This window comes from Pteropus alecto, unplaced genomic scaffold (assembly GCF_000325575.1).
Source record: "Pteropus alecto unplaced genomic scaffold, ASM32557v1 scaffold146, whole genome shotgun sequence".
NCBI classification, from domain to species: domain Eukaryota; kingdom Metazoa; phylum Chordata; class Mammalia; order Chiroptera; family Pteropodidae; genus Pteropus; species Pteropus alecto.
In genome coordinates, this window is record NW_006442107.1 from 17952522 (window position 1) to 17973113 (window position 20592).

General features: G+C 31.9%; 2 pseudogenes; both read right to left on the bottom strand.

Annotated features, from left to right (window-relative positions):
• Window positions 1–4463: 4463 nt before the first annotated feature.
• On the bottom strand, window positions 4464–4582 carry LOC112469411 (annotated as a pseudogene).
• An 81-nt stretch (window positions 4583–4663) lies between these two features.
• Window positions 4664–4782, bottom strand: LOC112469456 (annotated as a pseudogene).
• Window positions 4783–20592: the final 15810 nt, after the last annotated feature.

Here is a 20592-nt window from a genome sequence, read left to right on the forward strand (position 1 = left end):
TATTTACATTTCTCTCTCTCTCTCTCTCTCTCTCTCTCTCTCTCTATATATATATATATATATATACACACACACACATATATAATATATATATGATGCCTGGAGACTCTATATAGTTCCCTTATTAGTGCACTTTCTAAATATCCATAACCTCTTACTTTGCCCAATCTCAGATGATGTAATTGCTTCTTATTTTACAGAACAAATAAAGGCAGTGAGATGTAAATTTATATATGTTCTCACTAAAAATCTGCCAATAGATCCCTAGTTGTACCTACATATGCTGCTTTCCCTGTTATAATAGATAACATATTCCTATTTCTGCCTAAGGTTATCCTCTCTATTTTTATACTGTATTCTATCCCTTCTCTCCCATTACTAGACTTCGCTCCCACAATTATATCTTCTTTCCCTTGCATCAGCAGTATTTTTCTCTCTATTGGATCAAATACCATCTGGATATAAATGTCTCACAATCTATCTAATGAAACAAAACAAAACAATCAAAACGAAACTTCTATGACCATAAGACTTCCAGTTACTGTGTCCCTTTCTAGCAAAACTCCTTGAAAGGATTGTTCTCTACATCAAGTCTTATTTTTCTTGAACTCACCTTAATTATAAATTATCTTCCTTAGCCCTACTCAGCCAAAAATTACTCTCATCCAGGGATCCTGTGATTTTCATGCTTCTAAATCTACTAGTCATTCATAATTCTGTTCTAAAATTCAGTATCAATTAGAGTCCATTGGATCACTCTTGTTGTCATGGAAACCTCTCTTCACTGATCCTGAGAACTTTCTTCTTCTGTTTTTAGCATTGACCTCACTGGCTGTCTCTCACTCTCTTTTCTGAGGTCTGCTTTCTACTCCATCATTATATTTTGGAGTCCCAAAGACCAGGACTCAGATTGACTTTATTTTCTATCTTTATCCATTTCCATCAGCACTCTTAGTTTCTATTCTGACAAATGATGATTATGCTGATGATTCCTAGATTTATTACTGCAGCCTGAGCCTCTCCTCTAAACCCATATTCATTTATCCAGTTGCCTACTTGACATCTCCACATGGAACTATAACATGTATCTTAAACTTAATACTTCGAATATAAAATTCTGGATTCACCTGCACAAATCCACACATCTCATAGTCTCTCTCATCTCTGTAAAGGTGATACCATTCACCCAAATGCGCAGGGTTAAAACTTTGGAGAAAACTTCGGAGTCACTTCAATTTTTCTTTTTATCTCATACCCTAATTCTAATCCATCAGCAAGAGCTGTCAGCCATATTTTCAAAATGCCACATTCTAAATCCTATAGCCCTCAACGTCTACATCACTGTCAGTATAGTTAAAGCTACTACATTGTTTTTCTTTCTGTCCTAACTTGGACTTCTTCATCTATCCTTCCCCCCAACCTATTCTCAGAGCATTCAGAGTGATTTTTTAAAAAATACATAAACCAAGTTGTGTCATTGCTCTGCTCAAAACTCTCAAATGGCTTACTACCACACTTAAAATGAAATCCAAAATATGGCCTAACTGCCCTTTATAACTGTCTTTTCAACCCATTTCTTATCCTTCTTCCCTTGCTCATTCTGCTCCATTTACACTGGATTTCTTCTTGATCTTTAACATACTTCAAGGATTTTTGCCTTTACTTTTCCATCTGTCAGAATGTTCCACTTCTAACTTGTTTCCATTAATTCTGGTATTTTTTAAGTTGTACAAGTGTCAAAATTGATAAGCAAAAAATATCTTGTCATTTTCATTTAATGATGAGGCGATTTTACTAAAAACATGTAAAAATCTTAATGTAAGCAAGAAATATATAATAAGTACATAAATATATACACGATAAATGTTAATAACAACACTATTTGCAATAGCCAATAGGTGAAAACAACCCAGTAACAGATGAATGGATAAGGAAAATGTACACACAATGCAATATTATTCAGCTTTAGAAAGAAAGGAAATTCTAACACATTGTACAACATGAATGAACGTTGAGGGCATTATGCTAAATGAAATAAGCCATTCACGGAAAGGCAAATACTATATGATTACATTTATATAAGAGGTACCTAGTGTAGTCAAATTCATAAAGACAGAAAGTAGACTAGTGGGTGCTAGAAAATGGAAGTTATTGTTTAAAAGGTAGTTTTGTATTATGAAAAGATAAATGATAGTGATGGTATCAAAATCATGTAAATATATCTAATGTCACTGAATAGTATAGTTAAACATTGGGAGGATGGTAAATGTCATGTTATATGTATTTTATCACAATTAAAACTTTAAAAAAATTTATAATCAAATAATCAACAATAATTACATGTAAAAGAGAATTTATAAATAAACCGTGCAGCACATGTAAGAACAGAGGGAAAGTAGTTACCTTTTTGCTTTTGGACAAAGATATTCTCTTTCTACCACTCTCTCTCTCTTTTTTCAAACTCAGTAGAGGCTGGAAGTAGTGCTATGGCATTTTTTAGCTATATACTATTAGAAACTAACATCACTCGATCTCCTGTGTGTCTCTTTCCAAAATCCCCACCAGAGCTATATTGCTTTGTGACTTAAGGTGAGAAAGACTATTCCTTTAAGCAATTCATGTGGCTGTTTTAATTATTCAATAAGGTATGGGTTTAAGGCAAAATGGAATCAATACAGGATGGGAAAAACTGATTTTAGTTTACTATCTACCCAGGGCTATAATATTGGGTTTTACATGTATTATTTTAATGAATTGATGTTTGAAACTATAATTGCCTGATACTGATATCCATGAATCTGGAGGAAGATTCAGGTTCTGCTACTTACTGGGTCAGGGAACAAATTGTGGGGTTGCAATAGCTGTAAAGAGACAAATTAGAAGAGATAAGTGTGAGAATTAAGGTTTATTTCAAATGAAATAACCATTTACCAGAAAGAAGTCATTAGTCTATAAGCCAATTGTGAAAACAAACAGATGCTAAAGACACAAGGCAAAGAGTCGAGAACAAGAACCTGTTTTTAGAAAGGTACAGAAGTGAGTGAAGCTTACAAAAAAGAAAATTTGGAATCTATTTTCTGTTGCAAGTATTTTTTTTTATAACTCTTTACATTTACCAATTGTTGGCACCCCAGTGCTAAATGCACACTGGATTAGCTTCTGCTTTTGTGAATCAGATAGGCCATCAGAATGAGTCCTTTATTGGAGATTTTCTACTAAATCTCCTTATCTGATTAATCTCTTTTGTGCCAAGGGACCAGGGCATTAAAGGACAGAGTCTACTGGCCCTTTGCCAGGCATTCAGCTAGATGATTATAGTTCACTTGAAGCAATATTGACTATACAGTTACATGATTCCAGGCCTTGTGACAGGCACTAGAATACAAAGTTAAGATGTATTCTTCAGTAATATATGTGTCATACAGGTGAGAATTTTTAAGAAATACAGTCAAGACAATGTGTAAATTGCACAGAGCATTTCAAAGGCATGAATTATTATAAAAGCTAAAAGAACAGGACTAGATCATGGAAGTTCAGGGAAGGTCTTTCTAGAAGAGATGATACCTAAATTGAGTCTTAAAGAATGAATATTATGTAGCCTAGGGAACAATTAAGAGAAGTTAGTAGGCAGCTGGAAGAAAATCACAAAAGCATGAAGTACAAACTCTGTCATTTGGTAAAATATCATAAAGAATTCAGTATTGCTAGTGAAGAAAAATAAAGACTGGAAATTATGGCAGGTGAAGCTGAGAGGTGGGTAACAATCAAACCATGAAGGACCTTAAATGTCAAGTTACAGGCTTAGGGCTTTAACTCGAAGGTCATATTTACATTTAAACTTCAACAATTAGGAGGCAGGGGGAAAAATAACATGATGATAAAAGCAAAACAACTATGTAGTTGGAAATTCATTGTCATAATCCAAACAAAATATAATAGAACTCAAACTAAGATAATGGCAAATTAATGAGATGAACATATTCACATAGCTTTCACTATTCTGGCTCACGTAGAAGTACCATGACCTGAGATAGGAATTACCAACAGACGAGTAGTTTAAGTGAGATTTTGCATTCATCTAAGGATATACTGACTTGGAGTTGCCTATAGAGCATTCGAAGGATATATTCATTAGGCAGTTAGATATCAGATTTAATGGTGACAAGATCAGGATTGGGTGGGCCAACTCACCAATATGTCATATCCATGAACTCAGAATAAATTAGGAAATTTGGTCAAGAGCCAGGGTGTAGACAGAAACATACACTATTATGGGAGGGCATACATGAAACTAAGAAGATAGAAAGGAATAAAGTAAAAAAAAAAAAAAAAGTATAAACTTGGGACTGTTTATTTTTATTTATTTATTTATTTTTTAGGTGAGACAATCCTTGACTGGCCTCACAGATTGCAATGACTTTGTCAGTTTACAATCCCTTATTTTTTATTTTATTTATTTTTTACACCTACAGCACCTGGTATTCCTAGGTGGTCTCCCACCCAAGTACTAACGAGGCCTGACCCTACTTAGCTTCCAAGATTAGACAGGATCGGGTTTGTTCAGGGTGGCATGGCCATAGGAGACTGTTTTAAAACACAGTGTTTTAATGAAAACGACTTTGTCAGTTTACAATCCCTTATCTTTTATTTTATTTATTTTTTACACCTACAGCACCTGGTATTCCTAGGTGGTCTCCCACCCAAGTACTAACGAGGCCTGACCCTACTTAGCTTCCAAGATTAGACAGGATCGGGTTTGTTCAGGGTGGCATGCCCATAGGAGACTGTTTTAAAACACAGTGTTTTAATGAAAAATTTGTGGTATAGTAAGGCCAATAGATCAGATGATGATTGCTACTGAAAAGATATTTTCTTACAATTCCCACATGGAAGGGGATGCTCCTTGCATGAGAGTCAGATGGATCTATAACAAGATAGAGAGAAAAGGGGATATATTAGCAAGAGACTTTTTTTGTGGCTTCCATGAGAAGAAATAAGCAAGGCAGGATAAGCAGTTTCAAGATTGGCTAGTTTGAATAATTTCTGTGGGCTCTGGGCATAGCGGCTGTCCCTTGTTGTCTGGAACCTGGCCCTGAGGTGACTAAAGCAGGTTGACAGTGATCCAGAGTGTGAGAATCTGATAAGGGAGATGGTTGAGAGTGGTTTGTATGTGAAAAGCATGTTCCCAAGAAGACTCCTCTCAAAGAGGTGGGGCAGTAAAGAAGGAGACAGGAAGAAAAGGCAAGGTTTGTATGGAGCAAGGAGCATTTGGCATGTGACTATTTGGTAGATGTTAAAGTATGAAGTTTATGGAAGCTAAAAACATGGTTAAGACAAGACCCAAGACATGAAAGACATGCCTCTAATTTCTAGAGAGGACTTTAAATACTAAAAAAGATTGACAAATCAAAGAAACAGTCTGAAAAATGGTATTGTTGAAGGCCTGTTATATGCTAGGGATTGAGCTGGGTGCTAAACAGTAACTTCTGCAGATGATTGAGAATATAGTGCTGAACACAAGAAGCACATGTGACATTGTGGGTTACTTCAGGCTTTTCTACCTGGCCTCAAGGAAAGGAAGAAAGTTACAGAAAAAAATCTCTATACTTCCTTCTCCATAAACAGAAATACTTAGCATACTTATTAGCCTAGAGGGGGACAAAATTAATTAGAAACATGATGAAGTTGTTAACAAAGGGCGATACATTAAGAAATGTTTCAAGGAGCTTCAAAACGAAAAATTGATAGCCCTCGGATAAGTTTGTTTATTCAGGTATTTAAATGATTCATCACTGCAGCATCTGGGTGTTTCACATCTCAGAAAAGCATCATTACTGAAAAAAAGAGGTAATTTCAACAGAAAGCAAAATAATTGAGCTGAATTGTTGCCTGCAGGACTGAATGACCCAAAACAACACAAACCTTGAATAATTATACTGAAGAATAAAGAGGAAGGTAAAAATGTTAAGCAAAATAGGGGAAAACTGGATTTATTAATGACCTTAACTCATCACCAGTTTATGGTTCCAACAGATTATTTCTAAAAAGTATTCTTGAATACTTGCAGGGGGATTGGGCTGATCAACTAGATTGCATAAGAAATAAGATTTGCCTGAGTTTATTTGAACTTTGCTGCTGTCCTGTTATGTTTAAGAATGCCTCATATCTGGATTACAGCATTGCATGATTTTCATGAAATGAAGTTTCTTTCCTCTTGAATCTATCTTTTAGACACTGCCATATTAATCTGCCAAGGACTACATCCCCATAAATGAAATTAAATTTGTTCCACCTTCTTAAAGAACCTAGTTACATACAGGTTGTAACCATATGACCTCTGAAGCCTATATCTGTATTTTCATTGGTCCAGTCAATAATATATATTTTTTCTTAAATTTAAAGGCTTTAGCCCACCAGTGGTCAAAGATACCCTTCTCTTTACTGCCTTACAATAATACATTCCATATATTTAAATATTGCAGCCTCCACTTCTCTCCTTCCATCCTCCTATCACTCCTTCCTCTCTACACATAATCTAACTTAAACCATAGTAGCAAGCTTTTAGAATTCTTCTTAATTATCCTGCAAGACATACACACACACAAAAAACTTTCTTACGTGTTTAATTTAACCCTTTTTAACTTTTTTCATTTTTTTAGTTTTTGTTTAGTTTGATTTATTTATTTATTTATTTTCGTTAACCTCTTTAACCTGTGTTTCAATTTTCCTAATACTATTCTAATTCAAGATTTATTTGGGAGGAGTGAATATTTTTCGAAAGCTTTTCCACATTTGGTCCTCTGAACACCTACTTTTGGCTAATCCCAAACTTAACCTTTACTATAAAGACAAACTTAAGATGCAGTTCTCCGTAATTTTTCTCCAATACTTTTAACCCTCGCTAAATTAATGTTGTATTTACTTACATTATACCACTTAATTTTTATTTTTAAATTATATTTAATTTCTTCTCATCATTGTAGAGGAAAACATTTTTTCCCAAAAGTTATTTAGTCCTCGAAGCCAGAAATTGCATCTTTTATTAATATGGCAAAACATAATAAATGTTATAATATCATAAATTCTCAAATATTTGTGAAATGATGAATTCTTATTGTCTCTGCATATAAGATTATTTTGTATTTTTCATAAAAAATATATTTCTAATAAGTTCCCTGGATAAATGCTAGTATAACAGGTTCTGTGAACTTCTCTACAGATCTTATATCCTAAGACCATAATGTAGAGCCTAAATGTAGTGATGTGAAATGGTAGTTTGATTTTTGCCTGGTTATGTTCATGCCTGTATTTTATTTCATATTTTTACTTTTAGCTCCATAGGCATTGAGAAATCTGATAATATGATATCTAATTATAAATTAACTGATTGAAGAAGTAACTATTATCCAGTTATGAAGTTAGGAATACCAAAAGTTCCTTGTAGATCAAAATGCCTCAAAGTAGAAAAATTGTTAAGATGACTTCCAAGAAGCAAGAACATAGTGTGTGTGTCAGAAAACAGCAACAAAGACAACAACAAAAAATGTGTCAAGATGATGTCAAGTAGCTGAAGTGCTTTTGTTTTCAGATGATTTTCTAGTTTCAAAGAAACAATAGGATCATATATAAAAGTATTTTTTCACTAACAAATTTATCACTTAGGATTTGTATCTGTAAAATACCTAAAGCACAAGAACAGAATGAAGTACACTAACATTAATTCAGCCTTGAACATTTTTATTTTTTTAATGCAGCAGATTAAAACCTTTATGTGTCATCAAAGCATATTGATCCCCTTTCATTTTAATAGACTGTAATAGTAAAGCACATTCTTGAGTGTGAAAATAGAATAAACTTTTCTCACTCATCTTTAACAAACTCTGCTTGGAGCTCTATAATGCCTGCTGTTTTTTCATAACTACAGATTTGTAGATTCAAAAGTTTAAAATGGTTTATTCTTTTACCAAAAATTCAATCATACAATTTATTTGCTGCCAGCAAGTTGCAATTAGATCTCATTCACTACTACATGGCTGAAATAGTCAATACATAGGTGTGTTAGAAATGGTGTTCAACAAACGTGAAAGATACCAAGTCATCATTAAAACAGTGAAATTGAGTTGAATTAAACAAATAAATAAAGAAGCTAAAAGATCTATTTCTCTTTCCAATCCTCAAGATAATAAATTCTAAAAATATCTGGGGCAGAATCTTCTCATCTATGTTGTTAGAAACACTGATATTTTGATGAGTAATAGAGGAAGAAAAATAAAATAGTATCACACAGTATACCAATAATCCCTATGCTCTAGTCTGTAACACTTTGTTGGCCCATGCAAGGTGCGTATGAGAAGATAAGTAGTCAGGTGGTCCTGAAGGCAAAACAGATTGAGAATCACAATAAAGTGTACATTAATTATTTTTCACCGTAAACTCTTGCTTCCCTTATAAATTCATCTAACCTATAATCTCAATAGTTTTATGGCTATTTTCCTTTTTTTTTCTGATTAAAAAGTAAAAAGAGAAATAACAAAATTCTGATAATTTGTTCACTAAACTTCAACTCTTTTGGTAGCACTTAGTGCTCTTTTGGTATTTGAATGATAACTAATATTTATTTCTTCTTTTTGCTTCTCTGTATTTGCCACACTTTATTATATTTATTTTAAGTCAATTTTAATGAAATAAAACATTATAGATGAAGCTATAGTCACTTGTATTCCTCATCTCAAATTCTATCCTTTTGCTGTACTTTAAGCAATAATTAACATCATTGTATAACTTTCCAGTATTTCTCTTGACTGTGTGTGTGTGTGAGTGAGAGAGAGAGCAACATATATTACTTTATGTAAGTTTCATTTAAATACCTCATTTCCTTTTTCATCATTGTTTTGCCCTCTATTATATCAATATATGCTAATGTAATTAATTCCTTTTCTTCTATATATAGTAGTCCACTATAGGGTTTATACAACATTTTATTTATTTATTAGTCTGATGATGAAAATACAAAACTGTTCCCAATTATTTCTTATTACGAAAGGAGCTAAAATTGAAATTTGAAGTATTTGCGAACTTGCACATCATTTTTTTTTAAAATAACAAAATAACGTGAAGTAGAATGGTTTGAAAAAGATGTAATTACAATTGTTTCTTGACAATTTTTTTCTCAAATTACTGTAACATTTCATACTCCCATAAGTACACATGACAGTTTCTCTAAGACTCTTTCCAATATGTGACATTATTATTTTTAAAAACTTTGGTCAATATAAATAAGAAATATAATTTTTTTGTAAACAGGCACTTCTCAAATTATTAAAATTTTTTTTGGCATATTCTAATATTTTTATCGGACTTTTGGGTTTCTCTTCAGTGAACCGTTTATTATTAAAGCTTACGATATTTTTTCTACTGGGATGTACATGTTCTTTGCTAATGAATAATAACCATTTTATCTATAACAAAGTGGCATATATTGCTGTCTAGTCAGCCCTAGCTTATTCTTTTTTTATTTTTATTTTTTTCAGTTAGAGTTGACATTCAGTATTATTTTTTATTAGTTTCAGGTGTACAGCATAGTGGTTAGACATTTAAATAATTAAGGAAGTGATCACCCCGATTAGTCTAGTACCCAGCTGGTACTATACATAGTTATTACAATTTTATTGACTATATTCCCTATGGTGTACTTCACATCCCCATGACTATTCTGTAACTACCAATTTGTACTTCCTAATCTCTTCATCTTTTTCATCCAGGCCCCCAACTCCCATCTGGCAATCATCAGTTTATTCTCTGTATCTATGAATCTGTTTTCATTTTTTTAGTTTATGTTGTTCTACAGATTCCACATATAAGTAAGATCATATGGTAATTGTCTTCCTCTGTCTGACATTTCACTTAGCATAATACCCTCTAGGTTCACTCTCATGTTGTTGCAAATGGTAAGACTTCATTTTTTTTTTTATGGCTGAGTAACGTTCCATTCTATATTTGTACCACATTTTCTTTATCCAATCGTCTACTGATAAGCACTTAGATTGCTAGCCCTAGCTTATCTTTTAACTTTGTTTATGGTGATGTTATTCATGTAGAAGTTTATTGTTTTGATATAATCAAATTCATCAACCCTTATTTTATAAGATTAGTTTATGTTTTAGATTTAATAAATCATTCTCTGATACTTGTAATATTTTTAAATTTTATTTTTCCTATTGAGTCATTTTCTTGTTCTGGAAATATTTTACATAATGTAAGATAAGGACCAAATTATTTTTTTCTTTATGAAAGGACTGTGATTCTAACATCATTTATTTAATATTGTTACTTTAGCCCACTGATTTGTAATGTCCCTCTACTAAGACCCTTTATTGCCTGGGTCTATTTCTAGATTCTTTATTCTGTTCCACTTGTATATTATTTATTTCTGATCCTGAGTCACACTTATAATAAGTTGTGCTATCTGGAAAGTAGGAGGCTTCCATTATTCTTTTTTATATTTGCTCAAAATTATCTTGGTCTCATTTTCATAAAATTTAGGATCTGTTTGTCCAAGATCTACAATAATATTTTTAGACTTTTATTGTAATTACATAGCACTGATAAATAAATTTGGGAAAGAATTGACTTATTTATGACAAAATCTTTCATTCATAAACTTGTTATATATTTTTATTTATTCAGAGCTTTTAACATGTTTTTCAATTCTTCATAATCTTTTATTTCATAAAGAATTTTCACATATCTGCCACCAAATTTCCCTCTAAATATTTTAGTTTATTTTCGTATTGTACATTGGGTCATTTTTACTGCTCTATTTTTTAGTTATTGCTGATTGTTGATCTTAAATAATACAAATTTGCTGATTGTTCTTGTTAGTTATAATGATTTATAGATTATCTTAGTTTTCCTGTGGATAATCACAGTCAGCAAATAACTGTGATTTTTGTCTTCTTTTAAAGTATTATTGCCTCATATTTGTTATTCTATCTTATGTCATTGGCTAGCTGCTAGAGTTGAGTGTAGGATGATTGGGATTTAGAGTTCAGTCTTTTATTGAAATTTGTAAAAATGTAACTCTTCTATATGATGTTTAAAGTAAGGTTTTGGTACATAAACTTCATTAAGGTAAGGGAATTCCCTTGTATTTGTAGCTTGATGAGAATTTAGAAGATGAATTATTTATTCTATTAAGCATTTTGATGCATCTTTAGAGATATTTTTCATCATTAATCTGCTAAGAAAGAACTTATAGAGATAGTATTTTCTAAAGCTAGAATGTCCTTGCTATCCCTCAATAAAACTAGTAATATATTAACTTGATAAAGGTACATTTGATTTTAAAGTCATATTCAATATTTCACCTGTGTATTCAAATGTAACATTGCTCTCTAACTGTATTTTTTTTTTTCACTCTTCCACTTTTTAGGGAAGTCAAGAAGAGACCTAAAAAATAATTTACATGGCTTTTCTTGTATTTGTTTTTAATGCCTAGAAAAACTTTTTTACAGTCTTTGTCCTTTCAAGATTTCATAATCTGCAAACTATATTTTATTTAATATTTATTTATTAATAGGTTACTCCCTACATTATATATTTTCTAGACCAGGGGTTTCCAACCCCCAAGTCATGGACTGGTACCAGTCTGTGTCCTCTTGAGAACCGGACTGCACAGCAGGAGATGAGTGGGGGCAAGGAAGAGAAGCTTCATCTGCTCCCTAGAACTAGCATCACCACTTCAGCTCTACCTCAGATAGTTGGGCATTAAATCTCATAGGAGCACCGGTCCCTGGTGTCAAAAAGGTTGGGGACCACTCTGTTCTAGATAATTTTTCAGTATTTTATTTTAAATATGATATGTTTTGCTATAAAGGTCAGATACATTCATCTATTCCTATAAATCTATTTCTATAAATAATACTCTAATGAGATTTAAGAAGATATGTTTTATTTAATGTTAAGTTTCATTGCCTCATTTCAGAATTATCTCTGACCAATATCAATTGGTTTCTCATATCGCTCTTGAATAAACAGTCTACCTACAGAAAAACTGCTAATCAAATTGATAATTTCCTTTCTATGACATATATTGTATACTCTTGTTTTCTTGACCCACTTAATAAATGTTGATTGATATAAATTGGTTAGTTGAAAGCAATGTACCTTTTTATGACTATATGTTGTTATTTTGCCTTCAGAAAAATACTTTAAAAATTATATTCCTACTAGTACAAAATATATTCTAGTTTTAATTAGAATATTTGTTTGTAACTGATACTATTTGTTTTTAAGGCAGTCAAATGCACATGTATTTTATGCTAACCCCAATTTTCAGGACTTATGCCCTTTGGGAATAGTTCTAATGTTACTTGGCCCATGCATTTCTACTAACACCATAAAGAAGTTTTTCTACATTTTAAAATGCCATGTAACAAAGGCTGCTTATTTATTTGTTTATTTATTTATTTCGAGTCTCTGCTGACAATACTTAAATAGAATCATACAGAATGTATTCTTTAATGTTTGGTTTCCTTCATTTTCTGATAAGATTATTTTTTAGAGCTTAATTAAGATATAACTGACATATAACCTTGTGTATGTTCAAGGTGTACAAAGTGATGATTTGATATATGTATGTTATGAAATTATTACCATAATAATTTCATCATCCCCATATAGTCAACATTGTGTGTGTAGTGAGAAATTTTAAGATCTACTTTCTTAGCAATTTTCAAGTATACAACATAGTATTGCTAACTATAGTCACCAAGCTATCCATTAAGTCCCCAGAACTCATTCGTCTTATAACTGGAAGTTTGTACCCTTTGACAACATTTAACCATTTCCCCTACCCTCCAACTCATGCCCCTAGCAACCAACAATCTGTTTGCTAAGGATTTATAGAATTTTATAATTGACATCAATATAATCTACAAAAATAATTTTGAATGATAAAAGAAAGTCATGCATTAATACCAGTTATGTTAATTTAAAAAACATACAAAGTACTTATTTTTATCAGTTATATCCATACGTGATTGATTAAAAAATAAAGCAATAAAGAAAATCAAGGGAATAATAAACAAAAATTTAGAGTAGCAGAAAACTTTGAGGGAAAATAGAAGGTATGGAATAAAAGAATCATGCACTGAGATGTTTTATTTCTTAAGATGAGTGATGAAATATTCACTTTATTTTTATATTTTTGCATTATGGATATTATAAAAATACTCACTAGTTTCTTCTATTTTACCTTTAAAAATTTAATAGTAAAAATTTTAAAATATTAATACACTATCTGTTTCATATTTTAACTTTCCTACTTAACTCCAGCAATAGTTCCTACTCAAATTCAGCTATTTATCCCAGTAACTAAGTGATTGAATAGAGGTAATAAAATTCTCGGATATGGCATATGATTTCTCCAGAATGATCTAATTAATTTTTTACCTCTTGCCTTGATTTTGGAACTGAAATAATAATAATAATAATAAAATTGGTTGTTTGAGGAAAATCTCTAAGGACTCTAGCAGAAGTAATTCCTAAGAATTTAACTAGTTGGCTTGGCTTTACAATTTAGGCAGGTTAATCAGATACTCTCTGATGGTCATTAGATTAACCCAGACTTGAAATTCAGTTTTAGATCAGTCTTCTGATTGAGTACCAACTTTATATTATCAGTATAATTGTCTTAAAAATTTACTTTTCAGTTGAATAAAATCTAAGTATCTTTTTACCAGGTTGTGACAAATAGAATTAAATATCCCTATAGGAATACAGTAAATGTCTATCAGAGTCAGTCTCCTTTGGTTGAAAATTGTCTTTAATTTTTTCCTGAAATAGTAATTAAAAAAAAGAAAAAGCATTTGCTAAATAGATCACAGAATACCAAAACCATAACATGTTGAACAACTTGAAGCGTTAACACTATATTGGACATATCTGAGGCAATGAGACTATTACTTTATTAAAAACTATAATAATCAATCTCCAGTATTATTAGTTTTTTTCTAGGCCATACTATACTGTTGAAGAAAGAATTTGTGGGTATTAATTCATCTCATCTAACATATCCTTAATTAAATCCAAACTTTTTTGATACCCCCATGTATTCTACATTGCTTTAAATTAACTCTAATTAATCTTTAAGTCTAAAGGTCCAACTTTACATACATTTAAAACATGATGAATACTAGTTTTCCATCAATGATTTGGATAAAGAAAGAGTCCCTTATTCTTATATAATGTCATCTCAATAATGTACAGTGTTAGGCTGGAACAATAACCATTCATAACTTTTAATAAATTCATATTTGGAGACTTTCTTCTAAAATTGCATAACCATACCTCCCTATTTTAATTACATTGACCTGTAATTTTTCATCAGTACATTTAGAGTATGATAACACTTTGTGCACCAGTATCCAGTAATCCTTTACAACCCCAAGCTATTTTACTCATATAATACAGATGATCTTAATTTTACTGCTGAAGTCTGCGCAGGAAAATGCGGCCATTTTATTTCTCAGAACCATAATTCCCTCTTTTATTTCATATCTTTTTAATCAACACGGGTCTCAGGGAGTGTAGTTATTATTAGATTTTTAATATTCATCAAACCTAAGATAATTTGAAAATATCTGATATGTTATTCATCTAGTTTGAGGAGTGATAGAATAGCCAAATCATCTATTCACTTACTGTGATCCATTAAAATATTAGAGTATATTCCACCTATCACTTTCTTTGGGCAGTTTTTAATAAATCATCTGAACAGTTCCACCATTTAATTGTTTGAAAGTTTTCTTCACTTTTTACTTTTATTTCCTTTTTTTTTTTTCTGAATAAGCTCAATCTTTCTTTCCATTTGTGGGAGCTGAGCTAGTAGATTCCCAAAAGCCTCCTTTGTATCACTGTGCTCATAACATCAACTGCTGCAATAACAGAGCGAGATTGTTGAAAGGACCTGTAAGACTTCACTGAGCATCCTCATATAGGCTTTTAATAAAGGTAACATCTAGCAGGCAAACACAGAGAGATCTAACAAATTTCAGGCACAGTTCCCAGGGTCCTTTCTCAGTTGCACAGGATGCTTTATCTTCAGATTTTAACCAATACGATATGTGCAAAGAAACCTTGGTCTCAAGGAGGCCAAGGTACAAATTTACTGAGGTCTTTTGTACCTCCTTGGTCATAAAACCAGGCTAGGGAACCAGTCAAATAAGGTGCAAACAATTAGTCTATATATTTTCAGTAAATAACATAGACAAATTATCATGGTGTGACTCCAGGGGAGTTTTGGACTTTATACAATGTATTTTAAATCACTAGCTAGTACATTTCATCCGTGCTTTGGCCAAAGGTCAGTAGCAAACTTCTAGAAGCCTCTGAGGATAAGCATAATTCTATACTGGAAATCAGTCACAAGCTAACCCTCTCCTATACAGAATGTTTATGATTTCAGATATCTCTCATTTCATTTTAAAAATAATTATGGAAGAATAAAAGAACATGGTCCATATGATGATTTTTGAAAGATTTCAAGCTGCTTTAAAACTTGGAGATTGTTTGTCTTTCTTGTAAATGTTTTTTGTATGCTTGAGAAGAATATGGATTCTATAATTTCTAGAACTAACATATAGATATACAGTATGTCTTTTAAAGCAGTTTGTCAATTAAATTGATTAAACCTTTCAAAATCTTATTAATTATTTTGTCTACTTTATCTATTAGTTAGTGAAATAGAAATGTTAAAGGGATTTTGAGATGCTGGATTTGTCCACATACACATGTAATCCTATCAATTTTTCCCCTATATATTTGAGAATAGATTATTATGTTCACCCAGGTATCAGAGTTTTATATCATTCTAGTGAATTTAAGTATTTTTTTTACTATACAATTACTAATTTTCCTTAAAATATATCTTATATGATGTTACCATCAGTACATTTTAAAGTTATTTTTGTATATTTTCTAATATTTTATTTTTAATATAAAATTTTTAAAATAAAATTATGTAGCTGTACCTTTTAAAAGTCAATATTAGGATATCTGTCTTTTAACTGGCAACTTAGCTGACTTTGCATTTGTTGTGATTACTCATTTATTCTCATTTTCTGCTTTCTATTTATCCTGATTTTTTTCTCTGCTTCCATTATTTTTCTCTTACTGCATCCCTTTTGATTGGTAAATGTGTTTCCTTATTGTTTTGGAAGTTATATGCTTAGTGTTTATTCTTTTTTTAAAATGCAGGCTTACAAAATAAAGTTAATCAAAATGTCTACTTTCCCCAGATCACTTTAAAACTGACAGTACCCTCTCCCTTTTAAATACTGATTTGAGAAACTACCTCCCAAAGGGGTGCATACACCATTGGTTGAAAGGACCTCTCCTCTTAGTGGTTGTTCAATCCAGCTCTATGCCCATTTAATTTTCAGTGACTACTCCATGAGCTTTCACCTGTGTAAACCTGAATATAACATGCTCATATTAATGACGTGACTATTCTTGGTAATATAGCCAGCTTTTGAAAACAGAAGCTGTGCCTTTATCTGCAGAATACTGTAAAGTGAACATCTCATTTCATGGTACTTGTGTATATATTTCACATAAGAATGTACCTTCTTTTTTTCCTCTGCTTCTTTATAGTTCCTGAGATAATGTAACAACTTCCAATGTAATAGAAGTTCTTTACAAAATTTTCCATGTTTAGACATTGCTGTTCGTAATAGGTAATAATGAATTTTAAAAAGTGGAAATAAATTCTTTATGTCAAGATGCTAACATTACCTTCTAGGCAGCAGTTATATTGACTTCATTTTATTGATTTGTTTATTCTCTATAACCTACCAAATTATGATACATATAGTGATGGGATTGCAACAGTGTTTTAACACTAAAATGTATTCAACATGAGCCATTTCAGGAAAAAACAAAATTGAAAACCTATAAGCAGAAACCTATGTTTTTAATAAACAAAATGTAAATGGAGTATATCTAAAGACATGTTCTCATCAACCAATAAGCACATTATACGGACAGCTGTATGGAATAGTTAAAATTCCAGTTTTAAAACTAATGCTTTAAAATGATCATATTTTTCAATAATGTGTTCAGAATCATTTTTATTTTTCAAAAATCGGTTTTGTTTTGCATTCTTTTGTTTCACTTAATAAGCAGTTAATGTTTTCCACATGAATACTTTTTTCAAGAAAAATCAGAATTGAATTTTTCAACTTAAATGTAATTCAAAGGCAAAATTGTTTTTTAATGCATTAATATATTACTATAATTTATTTTGGCAACCATTCTATTTATTTTTGTCTTTGAGGATTACCCAGTTCTTGCTCAGTGGCCTAAAAATATGAAATTTTGCTCTCTAATTGGGGATTTTAAATCAGAATTTATTTTTTTCTCTCTAATATTTGTAAGATTTTATGTCTCTTCCATTGTTGTAAGAGGATATCAATATGCTATTTTTTGTTTATTATATTACCTCAACATCTAATTTCCATATTCATTTCTAATGAGTTTAAAAGGTCTCAATTGTTTTATTGCAGAATCTCACCGATAAGAACCATCTTATATTAAGTTGAAATACAGGTTTACTCAGGAGAGAGTCAATTGATTTTACTATTCCTAATTGGAAATTTATAACTTCATTTAATGCCTCTATGATCTAAAATCTGATTAATCAGATAGGACATGTTTTACTTAAGAAGTTTAAGGCTGATATCTCAAGTAATTATGACTAATTTTGAATAAAAGCAAGATAAAGAATTTCTTTTTTTTAAATATTGTGTTATTTTGTACAGCTTTAAAATCAAGGAAATGTATACTTACCTGGTAGGGGAGATACCATGATCATAAAATCAAGGAAATGTAGAACTCTCCCTTTGCCTTTAACATGTTTACATTTTGCCTGGAAAGTAGCAGTTAGATACATGAAAAGTTAATAAGAGAAAGATAGAAAACAAACAAGCAAACAATGAACAGGCAGCAGCAGGTAATATTATTTGATTAGTCAACAAGGGAATGATATAGAAATAAACGGGCATTAGTTCAAATGAAAGAAAAACTTAAAAACAAAATCTTTTATGAATGATTATGCCTTGAAACTAAAGGTTATTTGCATGTCTAGATACTTTGAGGATAATAGAAGGCAATTTAGTCTAAAAGAAAATATTAGCCTTTGTCTAGTAACCGGTAATGAAACAACTTAATTTGAAATATACAACTCGTCAATAATTGATGTATGAATATTCTGGTCTTTCAACTTGTATAACTGAATTACATTTTGTTTATTAACACTACCCAAAATTCATTTATTTTAACATGCATTTGGGTGACACTATTTAAATCATAAATATTTTCACTCATTTTTTTCTTTCTGTTTTAACTTATGAGTAAATTGACTTATGGGCAAGATAAAGAAAAATTTCCTTTGCACCAGACTTTCACCACACAGCCAAGAGAGAAGCAGGCTTAAGGCATACCCACTTGATATGAATGCTTTAAAAATGTTACAACTGTGGTATTTCCTGAAGAGTAATAAGAGATTAGTTAAATCCTCACATAGTTCTATATGTTGTAAACAAATTTAAGCAAGATGATGTTTTTATACATGTGAACATAATATTTGTTCAGTACTTGAGATTTAAATCAAAATTTGAGATAATCAGACTATACCTCTTCTACCAAATGCATAGGTAGATCTATTGTATTGTTTTAAGAAAAACTATATGAAAAAGAGGGATATATATGAAAACCAAAGTCTGTAAGGGTTAACTAATTTGTCCACAGTTAATGAAGCTGGTGAATTGCAAACTCAACTCAGTATGACTCTAAATTATGTGGTTTCTCTATTATACTATTGTAACATGTTGATATTTCTTGGAAGCAGATTCCTAGATGGAAATTAGTTTGTAGAGTGTTTATTAAGGAGTGTCCTTAGGATCAACATTTGTGGAAAGAATGTAAAGGATAGAGAAGTCGACCTATAGTACAAACCCAACAAAAATTTTGTTGGGTCCAAGATCATGGGGAGCTCTGGAGCTAAAATGGTCTGTCAGAGTTGTCCCACATTAAGAAGAAATGAATGGGCTATTATAACCACATTTGTTGAATCTAGGACACTCAATGAGGGTGTGATGTAATAACGGGTTTGGTGCTTGTAGTAATGACACAGAACAGAGGGCTATTCTCCGCAACTGGGGTGATTCCTGAAGTTATTGATGGCTGAAGGCTATCTTTGTCAGCATTCTATGCATCAGGGGCAACAAATCCATTCTTGAAAGAGTATCCGGATAGAATATTTCCATGTCTACTACAATCCATCCTTTGCACTAGCCAGTTCCACTTCTTTACATGTGATCAGAATGGAGATCCTGTACTGTTCTTGATGCCTTACCTAGTGGCATGACTTGAATCCTCATCCCTGAGGAATCTGAGCTTCAGTATCCTTGCGCTTTTTCAGGTATCCATCAATCAAAATTAAATGAGGAAATACCAAGAGACACCCAAGTGAATCACATGGTTTCACACATACTCTTTTCTGTCCTCACTGGGTAAAAGCACCTTGATGACAAGGGTTTGTTGCACCTTTCAAGATAGTGACTACTCTTCTAGGCTTACTAGCCCAGGGCACGAGAAGCCTGAAATACTGAGGTGACAACTGTAACTTACAGTTTAATATGACTTATGTTGTGGGGCATAAGTGGCAAATAAGTTCCTGTATTGGATAAGAGTACATCTTACCCTGGTTATATATCTCTAATAAGAAGTAATGAGATTGGGAAGCACAAATTCCCCCAGTGCATCACTGGAAGTGAGGGCAAGTGGTGCTACTCTTACTTCCACTATTTGGTCCCATGGCCTATGTATTCTTCCAGTTGGAGACAGCATAGTTTAAAGGTCATCGATTCAAAGTGTGTACTGCATTTTGGATGATCACATCTTAAAATCATGATGTGTCATCTCTGAGCTAGAATTTTAACTACTTGTTTAGCAGACTGTTCCAACATTTCAGCAAGCCAGTAGATTCTAGGTGGGATATGGTCATAGGCTTACTCCCATATTTCTTTTACTGTAAAATGAGGCCCTGGTTTGACATGATGGTATGTGAAATACAACATAGGAGGTCTAAAAACTCTGTAAGCCCTTGAATAATGGAGTTTTCTTAGGATTTTCAGGCAGAAAAGAAAAAGGGGTCCAATAAAGATAACTTTCCTCCAAGTGATTGTTACTGAGAAATGGTGCTTTAGCAGTGCTCATTATTGGTCTCTGATGCTAGCAAGTTGGACCTTTAGCAGCCACGGTAGCTATATTAGTCATGGCAAGTGAGATCACATGCCTACAAGTTTGTGCATAATTTCCATCTTTGCTACTACAGTCACTTTGTTCACGTGTAAATTTTTCTAGCAATAGGGTGGCCAATGATAGAATATCTGATTTGAACTGATTGAGTCATTTAGTCTATGTGGTTATTTAGTGTTTCTTCTATGAAATATTATTTCTGGTGGGCATAAGCATGTAGTACAAAGATCTTCACACTCTTCCCCCATTTCCACATATCTCTCCATGTTCCTC